The sequence below is a fragment of the Chiloscyllium plagiosum genome, chromosome 18 (genome assembly GCF_004010195.1).
Source record: "Chiloscyllium plagiosum isolate BGI_BamShark_2017 chromosome 18, ASM401019v2, whole genome shotgun sequence".
Classification (NCBI taxonomy): Eukaryota; Metazoa; Chordata; class Chondrichthyes; order Orectolobiformes; family Hemiscylliidae; genus Chiloscyllium; species Chiloscyllium plagiosum.
The window spans coordinates 44,190,373-44,200,282 of NC_057727.1; the positions used below are offsets into that span (position 1 = coordinate 44,190,373).

General features: G+C 41.2%; 1 protein-coding gene across 1 annotated transcript in view; it reads right to left on the bottom strand.

The window, feature by feature from the left end:
• Window positions 1-7,599, bottom strand: part of LOC122559079 (FERM domain-containing protein 4B-like) — a 367,108-nt gene extending 359,509 nt beyond the window's left edge. The window contains exon 1 of the mRNA XM_043708330.1: window positions 7,148-7,599. The gene's annotated coding sequence lies outside the window, so the exon portion shown is untranslated. The remainder of the gene's footprint in view (window positions 1-7,147) is intronic.
• Between the last annotated feature and the right edge of the window lie 2,311 nt (window positions 7,600-9,910).

A 9,910-nucleotide genomic window follows, 5' to 3' on the forward strand; every position in this document is an offset into this window, starting at 1 on the left:
ATGACATTTGTAGAGATACAGGTGAATTTCTGACAGATGTGGAAGGATCCCTTGCGGCCTTGGATGGAGGTGAGGGGAGTGGTGTGAGCGCAGGTTTTGCACTTCCTGTGGTGGCAGGGAGAGGTGCCGGGGGTGGGGGGCATGAAGAGCAGCTGGGAGCAGTGTGAACCAGACAAGTGAATCGCGGAGGGAATGGTCTTTTTGGAACTCTGATTGGGTGGACAGGGAAATATATCGCTGGTGGTGGGGTCCGTTTGGAGGTGGTGGAAGTGGCGGAGGATGGTGCGAAGTATGCAGAGGTTTGTGGGGTGGAAGAGAAGGAGTGGGGGGTTCTGTCCTTGTTGTGTTGGGAGGGGTGGGGTTCAAGGGCAGTTGTGCTTGAAGTGGAGGACCACGTGGTGTCAATTGTCAACCATGTGGGAATGGAAGTTGTGATTGTGGAAGAAGGAAGCCATCTGGGACTTTGAGGAGGAATTAGTCATCCTGAGGACAGATGCGGTGGAGGAATTGGGAATAAGGGATGGCATTTTTACAGGATGTAAGGTGGGAGAAGGTGTAGTCTAGGTAGCTGTGGGAGTTGGTGGGCTTGACCATGGTTAGTCGGTCACCAGAGACAGTGATAGATAGGTCCAGGAAGGGGAAGGTGGTGTCTGGAGATGGTCCAGGTGAATTTGAGGTCGGGGTGGAAGGTGCTGGTAAATTTGATGAACTGTTCAATCCCCCTGTGGGAGCATGAGGTGGCGCCAGTGCTGTCATCGATATAGTGGAGGAACAGGTTTGTGCCAGTGTAACTGCAGAAAATGAACTGTTCCACATATCCGACAAACAGGCAGGCATAGCTGGGTCCCATGTGGTTGCCAATGGCTACCCCTTTGGTTTGGTGGAAGTGGGATGATTGGAATGAGAAACTGAGGGTGAGGACCAGTTCAGCCAGGCAGATGAGGGTGTTGGTGGAAGGGGACTGGTTGGGACAGTGTGAAAGGAAGAAACGGAAGACTTGGACACTCTCATCGTGGTGTATCAATGTGTACAGGGACTGGATGGACATAGTCAAGAAAAACAGGTTTTACCACATTCTTGGTATTAGATGCCACTTTCATTAATAATAGTCAAAACAAATGTAAACCTTAGCACTCTAAAGCCATATGGAAGGTAGAACTGCCACTTTACGACAATAAAGCCAACAAAACTAGGCCTTTGTTTTTATAAACTAGATCTTCCTTGCCACCTGTCGAATGGATCACATGTCCATCACAAGCAGCAATGACAAGGTAAGCACAGTATAAAAAGCAGAACAAACCAAAACAACAGGACTCCAATTATCTGACTTTGTTCAATTATCCAAATGACTAGCAGAGAGATGCATCCACCCTTATATCAACCTATATTAACTGATGGGAATCCTATATGACAGATATTTTCCAATCAACTTGTTCAGAGATGTTGTTATACATCTCCGGGACTTCAACCCAACGCTCCTGGCTCAGGCATCAGGACACTACCACTGTATGGGGTACCACAAGACCCCTAGTAAAGTTGGCTTACTTAAAACCAATTAACTGAACACCTGCATAATTCAATTAAAAATTAAAAATAAAATTATGTATTAAACATGAAACATTGTGTAGGAAGTGCAAAAACAATGAGCCAGGTTTTCAATTTCTGGAGGAAGTGAGAATATGTGAGGATGTGATTTGAAACTTCCAAAGACATTTCTGGTGCCCAACTTCTCACTCGCTCGTTGTGTTCCAATTTCCAAAAGTAAATTGGAGGTCAAGGAGTCTAAAACAGCTCCAGTTAACTTCCTGTTAAATTCTTCAGAGTTTACTAACAAGTTGGAGGGTGAGATAGAAGTTTTCACTTGGAAATAAGTGATTCCAAAGAGTTGGAAGCATTTTAAATCATGGCAGTTGGGTTAAGTGTGCGCGGAGGTTAAAGATTCTTCAGGTGAAAAGTCTTATATCAAATTATATATTTTACGACATTTGATTAGATTTGATTTATTATTGTCATGTACACCTAAGAACAGTGAAGAAAGTTTTATTTTGCATGCAGCACAGACAGATCATAGCATACAAACATCTTAGGCTGATTGAACAGAGCAAAGAGTACCAAGTTATGGCTGCAAAGAAGATAAACAGGCTTAGAATTGAGGTTTGAAATTGCTGAATGATTGTAAGAAATGTGAGAATAAGGTCTGCTGTAGAGAGCTTGTAAAATGTTGTTATCCTGTTATTTCATTGCAAGCCTGTTGACACCTCTCTTCTGCAAGCCTGTAACAGGTCCCCATTACAATAGCAAAACCAGACAGACAGTCACACACCTCTTGGTTATTCTCATTGCCATTAATTGGATATCAAGCCAATCTTTAGCCCAATTAGGGAATGTACAAAAAAACCATTTCAAGATAGCATTGTCTGAGTGATAGATCCAGCAAAGGATGAGGACCTTACCCTGATTTGAAAATCTAGCTCATGGTTATCAGACTTCCTCCAGCCACCAGCAAGTTATAGTGACAAACATTTTTCAAAGTTACAAATTCAGAACAATTGAAGATGCACTGTTGTCCGAGCTTTGTTAAACGTTTCCATAATACTGCAGACCACTTGTTGCAGAGTTGCAATGCAAAAATGATTGAATTGTGTGCGCATACAAGATTCAGGTTATTCTCTACATGTCACTTTGAGCTGACAGTTTAAACCTGATGGTTTGCCAGCCATGGAATGTTCTGAACCAGTTTGTGTTTTCCTCAATACTGATTCATTGATTGCAGATGTGCATGTGTCAGCACAAGTGCAAAAGGTCACAATGTACAAAAATACACATAGCACAGCACTTCTTCAGTAGTCTCTCAGCCAGCTTCCTACCTTGCACTTTAATAGACTTCAGTTCATCCAAATCTTAGCTATTGAACCTTAAAACTATGATTGACCAAGTTGGCTCTCATTGTCTGATGTTTAAAATTCACATCCTGTGTTTAAATGGCCTCTCAGCTACACCGCTCCCTGCTCTGTAACTTCCTCCAGTCCCACAAACCTTTAAGTGCTCTGTTCCTCTATTGCCAGAGCCTTCTCTTATCCCACCACTAGCAATTCAGCTGGTAGACGTTACAAATCCCCACACTCAAACTCCCTCTCCAGAGCGCCTGTGCATCTGAACCAACCCCTTTCCTCCTATAAAACTCCTTGAAACCCATTTGGCTTTGGCTCAATATCAATTTTGCCTTATTTCTCAGTAAAGCATCTATATTAGTTGCAAAGCACTCGATTCCACCTGGAGTCTGTATAAAAAGTTATGCAAGTACAATACTTTTACTAGACAAATGACACAATGATATACACATTGTTCTGAGGTACACTTGAAGAAACAATGCCATCATTAAAACAGTTTCTATTGAGTTCACCCGAATTAGCAGAAAACTATAGGAAACAACTTATATTTTCAAAGTTGGAAGATTTGAGGATGCCAGCAGAAAATGTATGCAGAAAAATGATTCTCAGGTGGTAGATGGGCTCATGTGCTGTTCATTACAACAATCTTTGATATGTTGATGCCAGAGAATCGTGATAAAAAGGTTAAGTGAACACAGAAAATAAAGTTGTTTTTCTACTACCTGATATCAGATGAATCAATTCTTGGTCACATACAAAACTGACCATACAATACACAACAACTTAATTCATTCAGGGCATACTAAGGAATTGTCTAAGTGAGATCCTCTACTAAGATTTACACAGTTTCTTTTTTGACCCAGTTTGTTTATTGTTTCTGAATAGTATTCTGTATCCAAAGGCAAAGCATTACTGAGGTAATGGGATATAATAGTTGTGCAGCCCAAGGGATAAGTTGTATCTTACTATCTATGACATTTTCAAAGGGGATCCATGATGGCTGCTCACTGGAATCTCAGCTGAGTGGAGGTCAGGAACTCAACAATTAGGAGAATATATATCTGATCCTACATTGCAGCACCTATGTTGATGTTCCAGTTGCCTGCGTAACTAGGATACACCCTGGTTGTGGTCAAGAAAACATAATACCTCTACTTCCTCAGGACACTAAGGAAACTCAGCATGTCTGTAAAGACTCGTAGCAGTTTTTATAGAATGCTTTCTATGGTGAATCTATCTGCTTGGTATGGCAACTGCTCTGCCAAGACTAAGAAATTACAGAAAGTTGTAAACCCAGCCCAGTCCATCACACAAGCCAACCTTCCATCCATTGACTCCATGTATACTTCTCACTGCCTCAGAAAGGGAGCTAACATCAAAGACCCCTCCCACCCTAGTTATAATCTCTTCCACTCGGCAGAAGACACAAAATCTTAAACACACAGACCAACAGGTTCAAGCACAACATCTTGCCCACTGTAATTAGATTTCTGAATGGACCTTTCAAATTTAATGTTGACCTCGCTCCTTGTGCATCATCTCTGCAGTTGTAACATTGTACTCCTCTCTTTGCTCTATTACCCTTGTGCACTTTGTGTGGTATAATCTGCCTGTACTGCATGCAAAACCAAAAACTTTTCACTGTACCTAGGTATGTGACAATAATAAATCAAACCAAGGTAAATATGATTGCAATGCACTTTCATATTGGTCCATACATTGTTAAAGAATTTATGTAAATTGTTTTATTCATTCTTTCACCAACTAGCCTTTACTTCAATTCTAACAACAATATTGAGCAATGTAAATGATAGATTCAACTGCATAACATGTTAAACCAGAAATTACTGATGTTTATGTTATTAGGTAAATCCTTACAGGCAATTGGTTTGAATGCCAAAAACATAAAAGATACTCTGTTGTGTATCTTGTTACCGGTTCTCAGTTCCTCTGCCTGATGGCAGTCGCTGGTAAAACTGTCCCGATCATTCCATTGCAGAATGATTTATGACTAAATCCCACGTAGTGGTAGGATTTAAAATGAAAAGTCATACAAATAAATAAACCATCAAATTAGTTGTCATCCTGTGCGAGTTTTTAAGGCAGTTTTTCATTGAAATTATTAGCAAAGCAGACACACAAGGCCAGTTCCAGATTACACTTTACTCTTGTTGACTGCATTCATTTTCAGTTAACATGATAAATTGGTCACCTCAGCTAATCTTTCTGGATTGTTTAGTTTTTTAAAAAACTAGTGAATAAAATTACTACATTGGAACTTGATAGGATGATTAAAATAGTGGGATTTATGAACATGTTATTAACATTAGTCAAAAGGTGTGGCACTGAAAAACACAGCAGGTCAGGCAGCATCCAAGGAGCAGGAGAGTCGACATTTAGGGCAAAGTCCTTCTTCAGAAATGTGGGGAGGGGGCCCAAGGGAGTTGAGAGATAAATGGGAAGGGGGTGTGGTGCAGGAGGAAGGTAGCTGGAATGCGATAGTAGATGAAGGCGGAGGGGTGATGGTGATAAGTCAGAGTAGAGGGTGGAGCTGATAGGTAGGAAGGAAGATGGACAAGTAGTTCCAGAGGGCAGTACAGAGTTGGAGGGTTGAGTCTGGGATAACGTGATGGACGGTTGGACTGAAGGGTCTATTTCCATGCTGTATATCTCTATGACATTGATGCAGTGTGGTTAGTGGGTCCCAAGGTGGAAGATAAGAAGTTCTTCCTCCAGGCATTGGGTGGTTTTGATTTGGCAGTGGAGGTGGCCCACTATTAGCATATCCCTGGCAGAGTGAGAGGGGGAGTGGAAGTGGTCGGCTACAGGGCTGTGGGGTTGTTTGGTGCATGTGCCCCAGAGAGACTGGTCTAATTAGAGACATATTTGCATGGAAAGACAAATTTTTGTGAAGAATCATGGACCTTGTGGACATAGTTTGAATTGGAAGGTAGAAAAGATGGTTCTTATGAATCATATGACAACCAAATACTGGAAAATCATCCAAAATCCTGTACCATTTTAGAAGTATGTTGTATTTTTAAAAAAAAAACCATTTGTTTTAGAAGGATTCTGGGTTAAAAGTAAAAACACTAAGCAATAATTAAGCTTCAATATAATACAAATAGCATGCCCAATGCTTATATCAATAAAAAATATATTGTAAACCCTGTGTGCCACAAAATGACTTTTCTTGTTGCTGAGTCACTGCTTTGTTCTCTGCTAGTTAAGACCTAATATGCTGTGTTCGGGATGTGGACTGCATTTTGTAGCCTCAGGTAAACAGGATTACCTTGAATGCAGTGGTGCAATTAATCTCACAGGTGCTTACAAGAAAATGGAATGGCAAGCAGACCTTTATTAAGATTGGCAATTAAAACAAAGAACTCGTCTAGCTATCCCTGGAGAATTCGCATAATAATAATCAGCCAGACAAGGACCTGAATTTTCACAACACATTGATTATTTTTAAAAGACAGACAAACGATTTCCACTCATGCATACCAGCAAGCAGCTAAAATGAACAATGGCTTCAAATTAAAGAATGAATTCAAAATTTTCTTTCAATTATTAATAGGCCTCTTCGAAATAAATGAAACACAAAAACTGAGGTTTTAATATTGCAGCTGGCCCTGGTTAAGAACAGACATTAAGCCATCTCCATCTCTGGTTCATTGCAATTGGTTTAAAACACGGTATTCCCACAGTCATATTCCCACAGAGGCTGCGGAGCTTTCTCTTCAGAGAACCACACAAAAATCTTCACTCATTCTGGAATCCTAAAAACAACACCTCTATCGGCTGCGACAAGGCCAGGATGATTATCGTTGGTACCACAAGTAAAATTACTACTAAGGATATTTTCCTGCACAAAAGTATAGCCTGGTTTACTTGTGTTGAATTTGCACCAATATTACCCAAACACAAAGGAAAACAAGCTAGCTGCAGAATACACTAGGTTTCATTATGTATGGTTCAAAAGATGAGCCTGCTGTAGGGAACCCCATTGTTTTCCCGATACAGACTCATAATCAAACAGAAGTTTAAACCAGAAGTGTTTGCCATTGTTTCAGTTCTAAGGTTACTGCTGACTAGACAGTTTAGTATCTCGATCCGCTTTGGCTGCAGGAACTGAGTGGCTGATTGTCCACAGCATTGCCCGTGGCTGTAATTCACGCGACACACTGTATATATTGTGCATTCCAAATTTTAACAGAGAAACAGCCATTTAAAATATAGTTGGAGACACAGCTCACCTTTTTTCTGGACTGTCTTGTTTACAGTGCGATCTCTCTCCTTTTGTTTTGAATCCTCTCTCCAGATAAAACACCGGCCACTGGTTTCCCATGCACAACAAAACCTGATACTAATTTTTCACCTTTGCTCGATCTCTCGTCAGTCCTTCCCAACATGTGAGGCTCCAGCTTGTTTGTCGGCTCTGCTTTTCAGCCAGGAAGCTGTGTCTGCATATCCAGGCTGTTTACACTCACACCGCCCCACCACGCCTCACAGCCTCTGCTTTCCCCTTAAAACCGCACACCCCCTGCAGCTGTTACTGCGAGTGTGACATTACTGCCTTCTCGCAAGCTGATGTACGGCTCTCATAGAATACAATGAGGTAAGGGAGGTCCCTCGTGGTAGTAACTGATCTCCCTCAGAACTCCTGCCATATCATGCAAACCTTTCACCAGCTAGAGAACTTGAAATACATTAAAGCCACACACACGTAATACACGTCGAATTATTAACTGACCAAAACCACCTTCCCTTACATTACTTTTTTTGCCTGAGCTGATTGCAAATAACTGAAATTTTAACGGACGTTAGAGCTGGTTATCGCTGCAAATTTTTATAACAAAATTCAACGTTAGTTTGATTTTAACATTCCTAATTATGAGAGATGAAGCAAGCTGTGAACATCATTAATGAGGGGGCAAGTTCAGAATCAGCTGCTTGGTTCAAGACTTCAGATGTAAATGAAACAGAAATATGAATCACAGAATTAACTTTATGTCTCACCGGTGAACTGACCTGTAAACCTATTGCAACATACAGCTGAGTAATGCTCAGCCCCATGACTGGGATATATATCCAACAGCAAAAATTTTCTATTGTTCAGAATTGTCTATGGATTGTGGAACAGTTCCTTTCACATCACATTTGCCTCAGAACTGTCAATTCTCACTTTGGCATCAACTGTTAACGTGAAAAAGAATGGGACTTAACATATTCCACATGGTCCAAGTTGCCTGAAAACAATCAGAATAAAGTGATTTACATATTTTAGTTGAATTCAGAAGTGATGCAAGTGTTTAAATTTCACTGATCGAAGTGTCATGACCATGGATCAAATTCCTGAAGTGGTATGAATATTTTAACTTGTAAGTCTAAAATAAGTTTTTTTTCAAATATAGCCAAAAATGGCTGTAGACGCAAATGAAATGGCAGCCCAGAGAGAGAAAATGTGGCTCGGTGGCTCAGTGGTTAGCACTGCTGCCTCACAGTGCCAGGGACCCGGGTTTGATTCTAGCCTCGGGCGACTCTCTGTGTGGAATTTGCACATTCTCCCTGTGTCTGCGTGGGTTTCCTCCGGGTGCTCCAGTTTCCTTCCACAATCCAAAAATGTACAGGTCAGGTGAATTGGCCATGCTAAACTGCCTGTCTGGGTGGGATACTCTTCGGAAGGTCCATGTGGACTTGTTGGGCCGAATGGCCTGTTTCCATAGTGTAGGGAGTCTAATCTAAAACTATAGAATGTTGCAACTAAGGGCACAGAGAACTTCAAATAACAACGTTAAATGTGTAAAGATGCAATTTCAAACAAACTGAACTGTGACGTTTTGAATAAAAAAATGAATGTCTCACGGGCCACTGCACAACAGAATTCAGCCCCTGTAGAGTATGTCCCAAATTACAGACATATTATGTGGTTTATTTCAAAATAGGAGATAGTGAAGATACAACCAGAGTAGATGGAGTGTGGCACTGGGTAAAGCACAGCAGATCAGGCAGTATCTGAGCAGCATGAGAGTCGACATTTTGGGCAGGACCCATCTGGACTGGGGAGGAGGAAGGGGGCTGAGAAATAAATAGGAGAGAGGGTTGGGGCTGGGGGCAAGATAGGCAGGATGGTGATAGGTGGACGCAGGTAGGAGGTGATCGTGATAGATCGGTGGGAAGGAAGATGGACAGGTCGGTCAGGTCAAGAGGGTGGTGCCAAGTTGGATGGTTGAGTCTGGAATAGGGTGGAGGAGGAGAGGAGATTTGGAAACTAGTGAATTCAATGTTGAGGCCATGTGGTTGTAGGCTCCTGAGGTGGAAGGTGAGGTGTTCTTCCTCCAGTTTGCACTTGAAAATATGCAAGGACAGAGGTAAAAGCTAGATTTAACTCTTCTTGTGGGTCAGAGTTGGAATGAGGGGCTTAAGATGGACCAGCCTGGGTTTGAGCACGAACATGCTATGAAAGTCACAGTTAAAGAACTATCACCTAATCATACTGGCATTGTAGATAAACAGAATCATTCACTCTGAGTGCTTTAAGTCAGCTAGTTATTAAGAGAAAAGAGATCACGACAACAAAATTACTCTTTCACATCTTGAATGCTGGAATTGTCATGGTCTGAAGAAATCAAACCAATAGAATCTTAACCAATCTGCAAAGCTAAGAACCTTGAAATCAACTGTTGAACTATGAATACCAACTTTACCGGCAATCTTCAGCGCAAAGGCTACAATGTTTGGCTACAGATTTTTCATGAACAATTCAGAGATTGGCTCGTATTTAGCATTTAGTCATGAATAAAGTCAATACTTGTTAATTTGAGAAAGCCTGTTTAAATTGGCTTTTTTTAAAAACATAAGTTCATGTTGGTTTCGGAGAAAGGAATCCACAAGGAAAGAGATCCATTTTTAGATTAACTTTGTTGAGAATTGTCTATGGATTGTGGAACAATTCCTTTCACATCACATTTGCCTCAGAACTGTCAATTTTCACTTTGGCAGAATCCTGAAGTGCTATG